Raw genomic sequence first — 18,393 nt, 5'->3', positions numbered from 1 at the left:
TACTCAGCAGACTTTCTCTTCTGTCTTTCAATTAGCTTCTTTGCAACCATCTGACCTTCCCCTCACCCCTTTGGGATACCTGACCCTTCCTGCACCTGCTTCAGGAAAAAACTGATTCTTCAACTTGCCAATGAAAAAAGAGCTGAGAAATTCCCCTCACCTGCTCCATTCACTTCCCTGGTTTCCTCTTTTCTTTTAAATTTATTACCATTTCTGTCCAATCAATCAACATATATTTATTACAGCTGCCATGTAGCAGATCCTGAGCAATGTGTGGAAGAAGAAAAACATAAAAACAAACAAATCATTGCCTTCAAAGAGCTGACATTCTATAAGGAGAAAAATCATATTTTTAAGAATTTTTTTTGACACAAAATATAGATGAAAGGCCTAAATGGGGGATTCTTCTGATTGCTTTTGCCAGAGATAATGGAAAATATCATCAGACTTCCAGGAGTAGTATAGTCCAGTCTCTTTCTTTCAGACAGAATTAATGGTTCTTTAGTATTTTTATCATTCATGATATTATTGGTGAAGATAGGTAACCCACAAATCTAGACCCACTGAGAATTTAGTGAATGGACCCTATGAGCTGCTAGAAAAGAAAGGTTAAAAAATATAGCACTTATTGTGTACCAGGCATTATACTGATGTTTCAACAATAACAACAACAACAAATATCACATTGGATCCTCACAACAACCCTAGGAAATAGGTTCTATTATTATTCCCATATACAGATGAGAAAACAGTCACATGGGGCAGCTAGGTAGCACCAAAGTGCACAGAGAACCAGACCTGAAGTGAGGAAGACTCATCTTTCTGAGTGCAAATCTGGCCCCGGACACTTAACTGTGTGACTAGATAAATCACTCCCTTAACCCTACTATCTTCAGTTTTCTTATCTATAAAATGAGCCAGAAAAGGAAATGGAAGACCACTCAGGTGTCTTTGCCAAGAAAACTCCACATGGGGTCCAGAAGAGTTGGACACGACTGCAGTGAATGAACAATAACAATAAAAGGGTCAATGTCTTCCTTGCTTGGTAGGTGCTACCATAGTGTACATAGTTTGCTTTGAAAACTTGCAGTCATTTCCATGGCTTATAGAAAAATCTGTTTGGCCAAAGAGGGCAGAACTTAGAGAATTGGGCGGAAATTTTAAAAAGAGGTAGATTTGGGTTTGTTATAAGTGAACAAAAATCTTCCTAATCACCTCAGAAAAAAAAATGGAATGACCGAACTTGGGAAGTCATGAGTCTATCATCATTGGGAATCTTTGAATGGAAGATGGATGAATATTATCTAGATATGGAGGACTCTTGTTTAATTAAGTATTGAACTACATTGACATCATTATCACTTCCTATTCTGAGATTTTAGGATTCCTAAGACAACTGAGGCATTATCAAATACATAGGTAGTAGGTGTTATAATCTGAAAATTCAGACATTCTAATTTTTTAAAAATTATTTTTAAAACTAAACTTTTTACATTTTGAGTTTCAAATTCTCCCTCCCTCCAGCTTCTTCCCCACTTATTGAAAAGGCAAGCACAATTTCATCAATTATACATATGAAGTCATATAAAAACATATTTCCATATTATCTGTGCTGTTAAAAAAAATGTGAAAAAGTATGCTTTAATCTGCACCCGTTTTCTCTCAGGAGGTAGACAGCATTTTTCATCAAGAGTCTTTTGGAATTGTCTTGAATTATTATCTTAGGATAGCTAAGTTTTTCACAGTTGATCATACTTATAATACTGCTGTTACTATATACAATGTTCTCCTAGTTTTGCTCACTTTATTTTGTATTAGTTCATATAAGTTTTCCTAAGACCATCCTGTTCATCATTTTTTACAGCACAATAGTATACCATCATAATCATTTGACACAACTTGTTCAGTCATTCCTCAATTAATGAATATCCCCTCAATTTCTAATTTTTTTTGCCACCATAAAAAGAGCTGTTATTTGTGTGTGTGTGTGTGTGTGTGTGTGTGTTATATATATATATATATATATATATATATATATATATATATATATATATATATCTTTTAAAATACAGATCTAGTAGTGGTATTGCTGGGTCAAAGGTTTTGCAGTTTTATAGCCCTTTAATCATAGTTTCAAGTAGTTTCCTAGAATTGTTGTCTGTTACAATTCACAACTGTACCCACAATGCATTAATGTCCTATTGTTCTTCTTCAGCATCTATCATTTTTCTTTCTTTCATGTCAGCCCAATCTGATAGGTGTGAAGTGGTATCTCAGAATTATTTTAATTTTCATTTTTCAAATAAATAGTGATTTAGAACATTTTGATAGTTTTAATTTCTTCTGAAAATAGTCTGTTTATATTTCTTGACCATTTATCAGTTGGGGAATGGCTCATATTTTCATAAACTGTACTTAGTTCTCTATATATTTGAGAAATGAGGGCTTTATCAGAGAAATTAACTGTAAATTTTCTCCCTAGTTTCCTGCTTTCCTTCTAATTTTGGTTGCATTGCTTTTGTTTGTGCAAAAATAATATTCTGACTTGTAAATGCTTTTAAAATTCATAATTACAAATAATTAGAGGTACCAAGTCCTTATCTGAGCAGGAATTCTTTTAATATATCCTTAATGAGTGGTTTATCTAAATTTTACTTAAAGCCTCTGGTGATAAGAAACCCACTGGCAGCCAAGATACCTCATTCCATTCTTGTAGATTTGTAATTGGGAAAGTTTAAACTTTTTTTTAAATTTTGAAAAATTCTGAATTTTTAATATTGAAAAAAATTTTAACTGAAATTTGCTTCTCTGCTACATCTACCTATTGGTCCTAGTTCTCCCTACTGAAGTCAAACAGAAAAAAAGTATAATTCCTCTCAATTAATCAGTTTGTTAATGAGCATTTATCAATAAAGTATCTGTTGTATCATTGGCACTGTGCCTAAATTTTACTTGTTGTTTGCTTGATTTTTGGTTTTCCCTTTATACTATTGCATTGTATTATTATAACCATCATATTTTAATGAGGATCAACTGAAATAGTATATGAAGGCATAATTAAGTGAAACTATCTAATATGATTACCAATTTTGCAAAGGTGTAGTTATTTGGTATTGGAAGGTCATTTCAGCCCTAATAGTCTGGAATCAAACATGGTTTCTTGTATTCAACCTTAATTTTGATGCCTTTTAGTATTATCTTCATTTTTATTTTGTAGTCATTTTGAATATCCATTTTCTGGTTCTTTCTTTACCCTGCATCAGTTCATAGTTTTCTCATGTGTCCTTTAATTCTTTACATGATTGTATACTTAAAGTTGGAAGGGATCACTATTTTCATTTTATAGATGAGGAAACTGGGGGCCATTATATTATGTGATATATCCAAGATCACACAGTGAAAAGCATTAGAGTAGGATTTGAATCAGGATCATTTTTCACTACATACTGCTGCCTCTGAATTGAATGAATGAACAGAATTTGTTATTGATTTTATCAAAAGCAATATGTCTCTTTTCTATTCGTTTTCTGATAAATTTTTTTTCCTTGATGTTAAACAGAAAGAGGAGGAGAGACTGATGTTCTATATGATTTTACCCTGCTGAGTTATTTCAGAAAATGTCTTGCAAACCATTGAAAAATCTAATGGGGAAGAGAAGAATCACTTGGAATACTTGATTTAAATACTCTTCAAGTATTTGAAAGACTGTCATGAGGAAGAGGAATTAAGCTAGTTTTGCTTGGACATAGAGAGACCTAAGAACAAAGAAACATGTGAAAAAATATTTTCTTATAATTTTCTTATATTAAATATAGTATTATAATATATATAGTATTATATATAAGTATATAAGTATATATACTTATGCATAAGTATATATACTTATATTAATATAAGTATATATACTTATATATATATAAGTATATATGTATATATAAGTATAAGTGTATATATAATATAAATATAAGTATATATATATAATATACTATAATATATAAGTAATTATAAGTAATATAAATAAATTATCTTATTATATTAAATTTCTTATAATTATAATTATATTATTCTTATCTTATTTCTAATTTCCTTATTAATTTCTAATTTCCTTATAATTCCAAAGTAGAATGGGATGCTCTGAAAGGAGAAACTATCTAGCAAACTCCTATTTCATCAGAAATGTTAGATTCAGTGATTACCTAAAGTTTAACCATGTGTTGGAATCTACACTTGACTTCCTTTGCCTATAGACTTCTGGGAAAAGAGAAAGGGGAACATAGAGTCCATAGTTCTAAAATAGTCATTGTTTTAACTCAACTTTGTTCATTTCTTCCCAAAGGAAAATATAGGCCTTCAATTTTAGATAACACTCTCCCAGTTTTATTTCCAAAGGCAAAAGAAGGGCAGTTCTAGCAGCTGGATGGCTTTCCACCTCCATTCTGTCCTTGGAGACATGAGGCCCATTAAAAAGAGCCCACAGATTCCATGTCAACAGATGTATCTCACATTTATTCAGAGTACAATGAATAAGATGACTCACTGTACTGCTAATGCAATCTTTTTTATTTAGAAATTATATCTTAAGTTTGTACAGACAAAAGAGATAAATCAAGCTATTTTAGGGACAGAGAAAGAAGCTGGTGAATGTATGACTAGCACTATATAGGTGACATTTGACTTAGAATTCTCTTAGAAGCCATCAGCTAGAAGGCATTTTTGAAGTCATCCAGCCCAAGCCGTACCTTGAGCATGAAGCCTTTCTATTGAATCTGGGCTTCTTGTGAAGAGTTTTTATGGGACAGGAAACTCAGTCTTAGTCTATTCCATTTTGAGACAGCTCTAATGGATGTTAGGAAAAATTTCCTTTTATTGAATTTAAATCTGCTTCCCTCCCTACAATTTCCATCTACAGGTTCTGGTTTTGTCTTCTTGGTTCAACCATAAGAAGTTTAATTGTTCTTCCATGTGACAGCTTTTTAACTCCTTAGAGTAGGGAGGCAGTATGGTATAATGGAAAGAGAAAGATAGAATCAGATTTTGGATTTGGAAAACAGACAAGTTTAAGTCCACAGTTTCTTTCTTACAACCCAAAAATTTTTGGACAAGTAACTTAATCTTCTTGAGACTCAGTTCCCTCATCTTTAAAATTAGGGGATTAGACTAGAGTTCTGATGTTCCTTTCAAAACTGTTTTTTTGATCCTCAAAATTTCTAACATCCTTCCTTCCCCAAGACTTCTCCTCTCCACATGGAATATCCCCAAATCCTTCAACAAATTTTCTTAGGGTTTTGTTTTAAATACTCTTCACCATCTTTACAGCCCCACTTTGTTCTTGGGCTGCTCAGTATCATACCTCTTACATGACAGCTAGTATGTATACAGCATTTCCATTGTAGTCTGAAAGAGACAGAGATGGACTTGAGTTAATGAGTCTTAGAATAACTGGGAAATTTGTGTTTAATTTTGGTGATTTGAGCTGTGGGCTAGTCTAGGGCTGCTGATTGTCAGAATATGAGAACAATTTATTAATTGTGTTTTAGGATACCACAAAAGCACTTCCATGTGGCTTAAATGTGGATTAAATTGACACAGCTATGACTTTATTACAATATTGCATGTTTTAAAATTTTGGGCTCCTAAGCAAAAAAATCAGTAATAAAATGCTTTAGTGATAAAATTTTAGCTAACAAGTAAAAAAAATTAAAAATTAAAAAAAATAACCCATCAGAGATGTTATTCTTACAACAACCTCGTAGGGGTGAGTAGGACAAACAATACTATTCCAATTTTGACAGATTGGGAAACTGAGACTCAGATGTTTTAAATTCCTTGACCAGGGGTTACACATATACTAATTGAGAGGACCTGGTCTTGAATATAGATCTTTTAGCTTTGAGCCCACTGCTATTCCATATGACAGAATTGTGCTTTCTCAATATCTTTCCCATGTAGTTCAATGGACCCTTTCCTTACCCCTTTTGTAGACACACAAGTGCCATGATATAGTGAAAAGTTCATTGGTTCTAGGACTAGATGATATGGATTCATGTCATGATCACTATCAGTGAGAGCTTGGACAAGATAATTAACTTGGTTTCATTTACCTCATCTGTAAAAAGAGATGGATTGTGCTAGAGGACTACTGAGATCCTACTATTTTTTTAGTGTATGATTCTTTCCCTTCCCTTCCCCTTCCTTTTAACTTTCCCCTTCCCCTTCCCTGTCACTTTATGATGAGGAAATTTAAACAGAAAGATTAAGTAAATTTCCCATACTTAGATACACTTATTAAGGGATATAGGTAGGATTTGAACACAGATGACCAATTCAGTGTTCACACTGACAGAGCTCTGTCTGATGTGTGTGTGTGTGTGTGTGTGTGTGTGTGTGTGTGTGTATCTAAAACATGACTGAAGACTTTTAGGAAATTCCAGTCAGTTTAGCAAAACTAAAAAAAAAAAACACAAAAAACTGGGAATCATGCAGTATCTGTAATATTTCATTTCCATGCTACTTCACTCCAACCCCAACCAAAGAAGGCAGTGAGATTAATTTTCTTCCTTTTCTTTGGAGCCAAGTGTTGTCATCATAATCACATAACACTTGGTTTCTTTTTGTTAATTTTCCTTTACATTTAAATTGTCATTATGTAGTTTTCCTGTTCCTGCTTCCTTCACTTTATTTTTTTAGTTGATTAAAATTTTCCCAGGATCTTCTTGTATCTTTCATATTCATCATTTCTTATGGCATAGCTGCTTCTTTTGAATCTATCCATGGATAGACTGGACAGAGCTGGACCTAGATCTGTAAACCTTTTTGAGTGAATACTCTCCTTAATCAATGTTAATTCTTATCCCCTGTGATTTTTGTCCTTATCCTCCAATAAATCCTTTCAGGAGAATCTACCCTAATCCACTAGAGGATTACACCTTTTAATATTCCATTGGCATCCATTGAGTGCGTAATCTATCCATCTGTTTTGTCTCACCTTTGCTACACGACTGGTCTTTTTCTGATCAGACATTCCCTTGAGGATATCTTTTAAGTCACTTCTTGCATTCAAATGAGCATTGGAAATATACTGCAGTCCTGCAATATTCACCATGTATGTCTCCATTGCCCTCTGGGAGACTTGAAATTTTGGTATTTTGGAAACTTCAGAATACCTTATCTGTAGGTAGGTATTGCCAGAACAATGTTGGTGATTTTTTTTAAGTGGATTTTTGTATTAGGGGCTGCTTGTATTATAGAAAGTACTATTTGTTTTTCCAGAATTTGATTTGACCTGATTTGTTTTCTCCTCTCTTGGTTTACTTTGTTTTCTCTCTAAGATGCATTTTATAAGATGTGGAATGGCATTCGGTATGCTTAAGCATATCTTAATGTGTTAAAGAAAAATTTGGTATTTTATGCCTTACTGTTTAAATGTGTTTTTAAAATTAAATTTAATTCTTAAATCATGCTCCAATTTTTCATTTTCCCTGGAAACATCAAGATCTGTTTCACATTTAGATCTCTTCAGAAAAGTCCTTTATTACTGTGTAAGCACCCATTTAATATAGCAATACCAAATAAAAATAACAATAATCATAAAGGATGTTTAGTTTAATTGAAAATTTGAAGTACAAGGGACTATAAGCAGTCAAAACAACTCTACTGCCCTTTCTTTTTTTTTTTTTATTTCTTTTGTTTACAGGATATATGCATGGGTAACTTTACAGCATTAACAATTGCCAAACCTCTTGTTCCAATTTTTCACCTCTTACCCCCCCCCTCCCCTAGATGGCAGGATGACCAGTAGATGTTAAATATATTAAAATATAAATTAGATACTCAATAAGTATACATGACCAAAACGTTATTTTGCTGTACAAAAAGAATCAGACTCTGAAATATTGTACAATTAGCTTGTGAAGGAAATCAAAAATGCAGGTGTGCATAAATATAGGGGTTGGGAATTCAATGTAATGGTTTTTAGTCATCTCCCAGAGTTCTTTTTTCTGGGCATAGCTGGTTCAGTTCATTACTGCTCCATTGGAAATGATTTGGTTGATCTCGTTGCTGATGATGGCCTGGTCCATCAGAGCTGGTCATCATATAGTATTGTTGTTGAAGTATATAATGATCTCCTGGTCCTGCTCATTTCACTCAGCATCAGTTCGTGTAAGTCTCTCCAGGCCTTTCTGAAATCATCCTGTTGGTCATTTCTTACAGAACAGTAATATTCCATAATATTCATATACCACAATTTATTCTGATGGACTGATGGACATCCATTCAGTTTCCAGTTTTTAGCCACTACAAAAAGGGCTGCCAGAAACATTCGTGCACATACAGGTCCCTTTCCCTTCTTTATAATCTCTTTGGGATATAATCCCAGTATCTACTGCCCTTTCTGGAGAGTCTCTCCTCACATGCCTAAAGAATATTCCAAACTTTTAGTCCCACCTTGGCTCTCTCCTTACTTCAGGTTCCTAGTTTCAAGGGGAAATAGCATGAAGTTGGCCAATCAAGCATCTCTTCCCCTGGGCATTTATAAAGTTCTTCATGCTCAAACATTCCCTGGAGTATTAGCCACTCCCTGCTCCATCCTTACAAGGGGAAAAAAGTCAGGATTATTCGGGAATTGACTCCCTTCCCTGAAATTTCAGTCTGCATAACTCACAGTAACAGTAACATTGAAAGGCAAGTAACAGTGAGTCAAACTCAAACAGAAACGGATTCCTACAGGCACATATTGTCTTGGAAATTATCTCTTATGTCATATTGTATTTTGAAATTTATTGGGTTAAACCTTTCCCAATAACAGTTTAATTTGGTTTATTGAGGAGATTCAGAATTTAACACTTCTGCTTAGGAACAGCTCTTGTTTGGTTTAAGAACTCTAATGTTTGGTCCAAGAATTCCTTTTTGGCTCAGTCTCTGCCATTCCAGGCTTGGCTGACCTAGTCCCTTGTCACTCTGCTCTTCTTCCATCTACTGCTCCCTGGATCCTTGTAGTTGCTTGAAGGGTCTTCCTTCCCTTCCCTCCTTTCTTTCTGTCTCTCTCTGTCTCTGTCTCTTTCTCCTCTCTCTCCTCTCTTTCTCTCTCACACTCTCTTTTCTCTTACTCTCTCTTCTCTCTCTTTTTCTCTTCTTTCTCCTCTTTCTCTTCTCTCTCTTTCTTCTTTCCTCCCTCCTTCCTTCCCTTCCTTCCTTCCTCTTTTCTTTGTCTATTCACTTTTTTATCTCTCTCGCTGTCTTTCTCTTTTCTTTCTTTTGCTTCCTAATTTTATCTTCTCTATTTCTAGCTATCTGTTTCGTTCAGTCTCTTCATCTTCATTTCTGTGTCTGTATGTCTCTCTACCTGTCCCTCTGCTTCCCTTCTCTCTCTTTTATGTCTCTGTCTTTCTCTTCTCTCTTTTCTTTTTCTCTGTTTCTATCTCTTTATCCCTATCTCTCTGTCTGCTTCTTTGTCTCTTCTCTCTTCTGTTTTTTTCTTTGTCCTTTCTCTCTTCTATTCTTTTTTCTCCATCTTTTTGCTCTTCCATTCTGTGTCCATTTCTACTCTCCTTTCCAATTCAAAATTGAATTGTTATTCTGATTCTAATGCCTCACCAAGAATAGGGTTTATAATCATCAAGACAGTATATCCAAAAGTAGTTAAAAATGTAAGATTCAGAATATTATAGACGTCACAAGCATTCTGGACCCAAAAGCCATCACATCCAAATTTATACTTCTGTAAGTCAGGTTTCATCATATGACTTCCTTGTTCAAGAATTTTCTTTAGTGCCTTCCTATTATCTCTATGATAACATATAAACCCTTTGGTCAGCCTTTGGAATCCTTCCCAGGCTGTTTACACATTATTGCCCTTAGTTGCTCTGCCTTCTAGCCAATGGCAACTAGATGGCACAGTGGATAGAGCTCTGGACCTGAAAGTCAGTAAGGCTTGAATTCAAATTCAACCTCGGATATTTACTAGCTCTGTTTTCCTGGGCAAGTCATTTAATATCTGTTTGCCTCAGTTTCCTCATCTGTAAAATGAGCTGGAAAAAGAAATGGAGAACCACTCCAATATTTTTGCCAAGAAAACCCTAAATGGGATCATGGGGAGTTGGACATTACTGAAATGACTGGACCAATATGGACCTTCTTGCTATTCTCTGGGTATAACGTACAATCTCATAGCTCTGTAGATTGCCCTAGCCTAGAATGTTTTTCCTCTTTATTACTAATTCTTGGAAACTCAAGCTTTCTTCAAGGTTTAGTGCCAGTGTGATTCCTTTCTTATTCCTAAAAGTCCTTCCTATTTCCCCCATTTTTAATGCTACTCCCCATCAAAAAATCCACTTTGTATTTATTTTTTAAATATGCAAAAATTTATAGTATCTGTGATATATTTATAAATATATTTTGTATAGAAATTAAAATTTTATTATATATTATTTGTTTTATATACTTATATATATTTACACACCACTTAATAAATTTGTTTCTTTTTGAACTTGTAACCAATAGTAGAACATAAGCTCTTTGAAGAGAAAACTGTCCCAATTTTTATGTGTTTATCTCCCCTGCCTAGCACAATATCTATCACACTAAATACATGTTTGTTTGTTTTTTACTTTTATTGTTTAATATTATATCAGTTTTTCAGAGCTCCCATGGAGTGAAAACTTGCTTCTACTTCCTTCTTCCCCACCAGCAAAGTACAAATCTTGAAAATTTTTGTACATTCCTTCAGACAAATGATCTTCCATGTTCAGGGTTAGCCTGACCCAGCCCAAGGTCCTTTCACATAATACTGACAAATGACAAAAGAATTGGAAAATTACACAACTCTTTTCTGAGAGATTTCAGTCTTTTTAGAGAATAATAACCCTTTAGCCAATAGTGCCTAAATCTTTCCTATTTGCAGGAAATCAGTATATCCTTGAATTTTCCATGGCCTTCCTTGCCAATTCTAGGTATTAAGGGCTATTTATAGAGGCAAGGGAGTCAATTATAGTCTGCCCAGACAAATTCTGACTTCTCTGTTGAGACTATCAGCAAGGGCCTAGCAGAAACTGAGTCAAGACCACCCACTCATTTCACACTATCCAGTAAATAGGAAATAATAATAATGATTTGATGATCAGTGGTGACCCAGAGAAAAAAGGATGCATGTAGTGCATTATTATTTAACCATACAGCTTTGGTATATAAATATCTTTGAATTTTCAGTTTCAAGTTTCTGGAAAAGCACTGCTTAGAACAGCTTTAAAGTATTACTGCTAAATTTTATAGAAAATGGGTACATTTAAAACAAGCAAATTATTTTTTAATGCTTTTTTGTTTTAAAAAATATATTTTATTTCCTTTTTTAAAACATTACCTACTGCTCCCAAAGTAACTCCCCTAATTCTTTCTTCTAGAGAACAGCATCTCATGCCAAGATATTGAAAAATTTTGACAGTATGTTCAATGTCCCAAGTTGATAATCCCCCACCTCTATAAAAAGTGTGTGTGTGGGAGATGTCTTTACATATCTCATCTTTGTGGTCAAGCTTAATCATTATAATTTTGAAGGATTCATTTTCAATTTTTTTTAAAGAAATGAACCTTCCCCCCCCCCTTTTCTTGACATTCAAATATTAAAATAAATCAATGAATAAAATGCCACCTTTATTATGAAAATAACTCTGTTCACGACCATTTCTGGGCTTCGTTTTAATTACCCACCAACTTAGAGCCTCTAATTGTGCCGTATGGGGTGAGAATGCTACCATCTGTAGGTTTGTGATGCGTTGAGGGGGAGGCTGCTAAGGACTCTGATTTGCTGAGGATGAGAAAATCCTGCTTTGGATTTATTGCTTTGTAATCACTAGGAGTCATTTCTCCTGGGCTGGACCCCACAGAAGTACCCAGACTGGCCCAGAAAATCCCACCAGACTCCTTGAAGGAATGCTCTCTTATATTTCAAGGAGGTTACTAGCAATTGAATACCACTGACATTCTGCAAACATATTTCTTTTCTGGTACCTGTCAAGATAATCTCAGAGACTACCACTGAGGCTATCCTGGATTCGTTTGAGGGCTTTAATTTCATTTCCAAATATTTTCCATCTGTCTTCTCATTTTATCCTAATGACAATCCTGTCAAATAAGTAGCCTGAATGAAGGAAAATATCAAGTATTGTGTTCAGTTCTAGCTATCTTAGAGGAAAGAAACTTGCAAACTGCAATGATGAGGGATGATTAGGCAACAGGAGAAGATCTTGAAAGAATGTGGAGAGGAAGGAAGACTTAGGAAGCATATGATGGCTCTTTTCAACTATCTGAAAGAGTCTCATAAAGAATAGGGAGTAATCTTAGACACCTGTTTGAGCTCTAGCACCATGTGATTGACTGCCTATTAAGCATCTCCCAGTAGCTATCCAGTACTTCTCAAAGGTAACATGTCTAAAATGATAAATGGCATTTCTATTGTAATTAAAATTTTGCAAATCACTTTACATATATTATTTCAATTGTTCCTGGGAAATAGCTATTACAAGTATTACTTCCATTTTTCAGATGAAGAAATAATGGCACAGAGAGGCTGATTTTTCTAGAGTTCTGGTACGTGTCAGAAATGGGATTTCTTTAAACCAAAGGCCATTATTCCATCTATTACATTATGTGTACTGCCTCACTTTACTCCTAAACCTGCTTCTCTTCCTAACTTTCCTACTTTTGATTTGGGTTTCATTGTCCATGTTCAAAACTTTGGAGTCATCCTTGAATTTTTATTCTCACTCATCCTTCCCAGCTCATTAATGATTCTTGCTGATTCTCTCTCTCTAATGTATCTTACATCTATCACCTTCTTGCTACTCATATGAATTCAATCCCTTTTTGAGTGTCTTCTTGCACTATTGTAGTGTCCCTCTAATTGCAATAATCAACCTCTTTTAGTGTTATTTCTATTTCCATACATTCATAGTAGCTGCCAAACTGGAATTCTGAGACACAGGCCTGAACCTGTCACTCCTTTCCTCAGTGATCCCCAACAGACCCTTATTATCTCTGGTAAAAAATAAATAAATAAATAAATAAAAACCTTCTCTTTTGTCACTTGTTCTAGCCATTCTTTCCAGGTTTATTCATATCTCTCTATTTCACACAGCCTTTGTTTTAGCCTATTTTGGCTCCTTCTTTACAGACAACATTCCACCTTTTATTTGTATATCTTCGGACAGTCTCTCTGCCATTCTTGGAATTCACATGCTCCCCAGAGTCACCTTTTAGTATCCCCAGCTCAAGTGTTTCTTCCTATATGAAATCTTTCCTGAATTCCAATTTGCTTATATGTGTACATATTCTTTCCCATGATAAACTGTAGACTCATAGAGGGTTTCATTTTTGTGCCCCCAGTGCCTGGAAAATAGTAGTTATTTGACAAATGCTTTCTGGGTGATTGACTTATTCTGCTGGGCTTATAGCTTATAAATCTAGAAAAGAATAAATTTCTTGATGTAAGGACTGTCTAAAAAAATCTTTGTATCTCCAATAGCTACTACAGCTCATTATACATAGATATTTAATATTAATTTGAAATGATTTAATCTGGGTCAGGGAGGTAGAAGATGCAGAGAGGTGGACTTTAGCTTAATGTTTAATAAAAACTTCATAATAATTAATATTGTCCAAAAATTGAATGGGTTCTTCAGGAAATAGAAGAAGCCCCTCATAATAAGTCTTCAAGTAGAGATTGAATGATTGTTTATGGCATAAATTGAAAAAGGAATTTTTTCTTAGGTATAGGTCGGACTAGGTGACATGGGGTCTCTTCTAACTCTGAGACTATGATTCTGAAATAACCATTGATATCACTCCATTTTGTAGATAAGGGGCCTGGGACCCTGGACTACCAAAATATTAAAAAATATTTTCTTTTTAATTTAAGAAATAAAACAAGCATTTCCATACATTGTAGAATTATTTTTAAAAAGATGATTGTATTTAAATTGCAAATCTATTATAAATAATTTGCTATTCCTTTTAAGTATATGAGAAGGTTATTATGTAATTTCCCCCCTCTTTTCTTCCCTTTTCCTCTTTTGCCCCCTTACCTTAGAGATGGCTAGAGATCATATCTTACCTCTATTTATCAGTTTTTTTCTCTGGATGCAGATAGCTATCCTTCATAAATGCTTTGATAGTTAAGCTTTTATCTCATCTTTCCTGGACCTAGGCCATCATGGCATTTCTGGGATACATCCATATGATGTTGCCTTTTGGCCCAACTTCACCTCCTATTAGAACTTAAGACTCCCATTCTTGGGACCCTTCACCCTTCCCCCTCCACCCCTACTTTCCAATACTCAGTCCCCAATGTATTTCTTTCCTAAATTAACATGTAAGAGCCTTGAGGTCAAGGACTGTTTCCCTTTTATATTTGAATCTTTAGCAATTAATTAATGCTTGACACATAGTAAATACATAATAAATGATTTTAAAATTAATTCAAGTTGCCATGTGCAAAAAATGATATTGTATTTAAGAGCTGGACCTAGAGCTCAAGTCCACTGGCTTTTTGCCTGGTGTTCGTTCTCTCTCTCTCTCTCTCTCTCTCTCTCTCTCTCTCTCTCTCTCTCTGTCTCTCTTGTCTCTTTATTTCTGTGTCTCTCCAGTCTTTCTGTCTCTGTCTTTGTCTCTGTCTCTCTCTATATGTATGTCTTTGTCTGTCTAACTGTCTCTCTACCTCTGTGTCTCTCTTGTCTCTGTCTGTCTGTCTGTCACTCTCTCTGTCTCTCTATTTCTGTGACTTTTCAGTCTTTCTGTCTCTGTCTCTGTTTCAAGCAGTTTATGGGCTGTACTTCCAGATATCAGTTATTTTTTTAGTTTGTACTTTCAGTGCTTAATATGGTGCTTGGCATATAGTGGGTGCTGAATAATCATCATCATCTCTAGCATTTATGTAGCATTTTACAGTTCATGAAGCACTTGTCCCATTTGTTTGGGGAATGATTGATTTCATTAGGGAGGACACTCATTCCATAAATGTTGATAGCAACTACTCCATCTCAGTAGATAAAATGAATGAATGAACAAATAACTCAATCAACAAGTATTTATTAAGTCCCTACTATGTACCAAGGGCTTTTGTGGACAGAAAAAAAAGTATCACCACAGTGAATCTTTACAGGATATGACTTACTGAACTTAACTAGGCTGTTCCTTAGAAGAATGCAATTGCTTAGCTTGGCCATTTGCCCAAGTTTGTCCTCTCCTGCCACATTTTTTTTAAACCATAATATGACATAAGAACAATGTGATAGTGAATAACATTATTACCATTATCATGATTATTGTTAAATAATTGGTCAACTCTATATTTATAGTTATTGGGTCTCAATATCCAATGGTATCTATTTAGTAGTTCTCAAACCCCTTAGAGATTTTTTGACAATATACCATCTAAGAGGTTTATGCTAAAAAAATTCTTAATGATGCCTTAAACAATAAATGTGTGAAGAATATTATAAATAGTATATTAAATTACCCAGAGGAGTCACAGCATTTTTTTGGTTATTGTTGAAAAGAGTTTGCACAACAAACAATAATGACGGAGGAATGACAAAAACTATTGGAAACCTGTGTTTTGATCTTTAAATAACAAATGCAACATTCTATAATGGAAAGAATGTTGGAGACCAAAGATCTGGATTTGAATCGTGTTCGTATGACCTTGGGGGAAGCCATTTAAGTTATTTGAGTCTCTATATATCTGTTAAATGGGTATATTTGTACTGTATACTTCATAAGGTTGTTGGGAAGATCAGGTGAGACCACAGGAAGGTGCTTAACTACCTGGAAAGTTCTCTCTGAAGATAAACCATCCTAGATCTAGAGGTGTAAGAGACCACAGAGGCTGGTCCAATTTCTAATTTTACAAATGACCATACTTTCCCAGGTCACATTAGTAGTAAGCATCAGATAAGGGATCTGAATTCACATCTCTGTGAGTTAATATTCCTTTAAGTTTTCACTGACTCGATAACAATGATGGATACTGGCATATGTTTATTCAATGGGGTCTGTTTTACTGTTTATATTGTATTATCTTTGAAAAGCATTGATTTGTTTTAGGACGATTTATCTTCATCAGATCACAAGCTCTTTGAGGGCATATGCTGTCTTTCTTTTTCTTATTTTTATCCCCAGAAATTAGTGTAGTGCTTGCTTAGCATATAATTATTTTAAAATATTTATTGAATTGAAATACATTGAAATCATTTGAAGCAAAGATCACCTGAGCTGATCTGCATTAGAGGAGGCAGTATCCATAGCAAGAGTTCTCCATGTAGATGAAATCACAACCCTGTAGACACCCAGTTTAAAATTGTTCAGCCTAATATAACCAAAAACACTATTTTGAGTCCCATTTTCATTTTTTCTGCTGATGCTGGTCATCTGTCAATCAAGTAATTTTTACAGCAAAAGATCAGTGATGGTTTTCATATATAGAGACCTAAAGTTAGGGCAGAGATTCTTCATTGAATTGTTTCTCCAGAAATGAACCCTAATCACTTATTAAGCACCAGTTTGAGATGATATGAACAGCAGCTTTGTACAGTGGATAGAAAGAAGGCTAGTCTTGGAGACAGGAAGACGTGGATTGAAATCCTTTCTTTGACAAATATTGTTTGTATACCTCTGGGAAAGTTCTTAACTTCCTAAAGCCACTGGACAGCTTTCTAAATCTCTAAGTTCCCAGGGAGTAACTGATCTGCATTAGAAGAGAAAGTTTTCATAGTCTACATGTACCTGAAATCCCAGCCTTGTAGACACACATTTAAAAATTGTTCAGTATTTTGCAACCAAAAATCAAGACACTATTTTGACTCATATTTTCTGTTGGTTTTTAAAGTATGCAGGCAGTATGGCTTAATGATAAGGATGCTGGATTTAGAGCCTAAAAGACAGATTCAAGTCCTACTAATGACTGTTCTATCTTGATTTCCTTATCTATAAAGCAAAACTAGGTAATACCTTCAGAACTTATCTAATAAGATTTTGGGGAAGATTGATGAGGGAAATGGTTAAGTGAGATGATATAAATGAAATGTTGGGCGAACTTTGAAGCTCTATGCAAAATGCCAATTATTCTTAATAAGTAACCTCCCCCCACAAAAAAAAAAAAGGTTCATAGATGTTAAGTATACCTTGCTTTTGGAATGCTGATTATTGGGTAAAACCAGAAAATGAGCAAGCTGGGACATCTTGCTTTTGAAGGCAAGTTTAGACTATGATGCCTTAAATTTTGGTATCTATGGTATCTGAGGTGTATTTCCCATGAAATTCACTGAGCAATAGCATGCAGTCAAATTGTTTAGTCGGTAGTCTGTTTATGTGGAGGGATATCTGTCCATAGGTCTTACACAGATGATTCAGAGTAATTGTGTGCCCTTTCTTATAACTGATTTCCAAGGCTAAAGCAAGACTGTGTTTTAGGGGAATAAATATCCACATTTGGCATGTTATGGCAGCAGCATGGGATCAGATTATGAAAAGTCCTAAATGTTAGTCAGAGAAGTTTACCTTTAGCATGACTGGAAATAGGGAGTTCAAGAATGCTCTTGAACAGGAGAGTGAAATGATGAATGTAGCCTGTAAGGAATTTGAACCTGGAAGAAGCATTCTAGATCTGGTATCTAGGTAATTTCAGCCATTCTAGTGACACAGGAATGACCAGAGCTGGAAACTAAACTTTGAGATTCATAGAAATGAACTGCATAGACCCAGGAATATGAAGTCAAAGATGAATCTATTTAGGAGCAAGAAAGCAAAAAATTATTTTCAGATTCAAGTTATCAATTCTCTTTGAGATTCCATGGAGGCAGATCTAACCAATGGGTTTATGCCTACTTTGAAAAACAATGAGCTCTGGTATGGGCACAATTTATATGCCTTGAAGGGTAGGTAAACCCTATCAGATACTTTGGAGTCAGTATTTCTGAATACAGCAATCCCTGGGCTGTTTGAATTTTAGAAGTGAACTTCCTTGTTTGGTCTGCCTGGTTTATAAGGAGAGTGACCAATCATTTATTATTATTTAACCTATTACAAGATGGATTGCCAATTAGAGCTAGATTGGGCTACATCAAGACCTGCTGTTTTGTGTGTGTGGGAGGTAAAAAAAATCAATATCTTCCAAATTTTCTTCCCAAAGGAGCCTTACTTCTGAAGTCACATGAGAGGACTTGAGTCTAGAGTAGAGTTCAAAAAATTTTCACATTCTCATCTCATTACTCCCCAGTCCTATAAAGACATTGAGGAATGTCTTTAAAACAAAGGTTAGATAGGAATGGTTCATATCTCAGGTCTTCCCCAAAGGATTTAACAGGATTCCTTCTAGAAAGATACTCAGTGTACAAAGTCTATCAG

The sequence above is a fragment of the Sarcophilus harrisii genome, chromosome 5 (genome assembly GCF_902635505.1).
Source record: "Sarcophilus harrisii chromosome 5, mSarHar1.11, whole genome shotgun sequence".
In the NCBI taxonomy this organism is placed as follows: Eukaryota; Metazoa; Chordata; class Mammalia; order Dasyuromorphia; family Dasyuridae; genus Sarcophilus; species Sarcophilus harrisii.
This window is presented reverse-complemented; position numbering follows the sequence as displayed.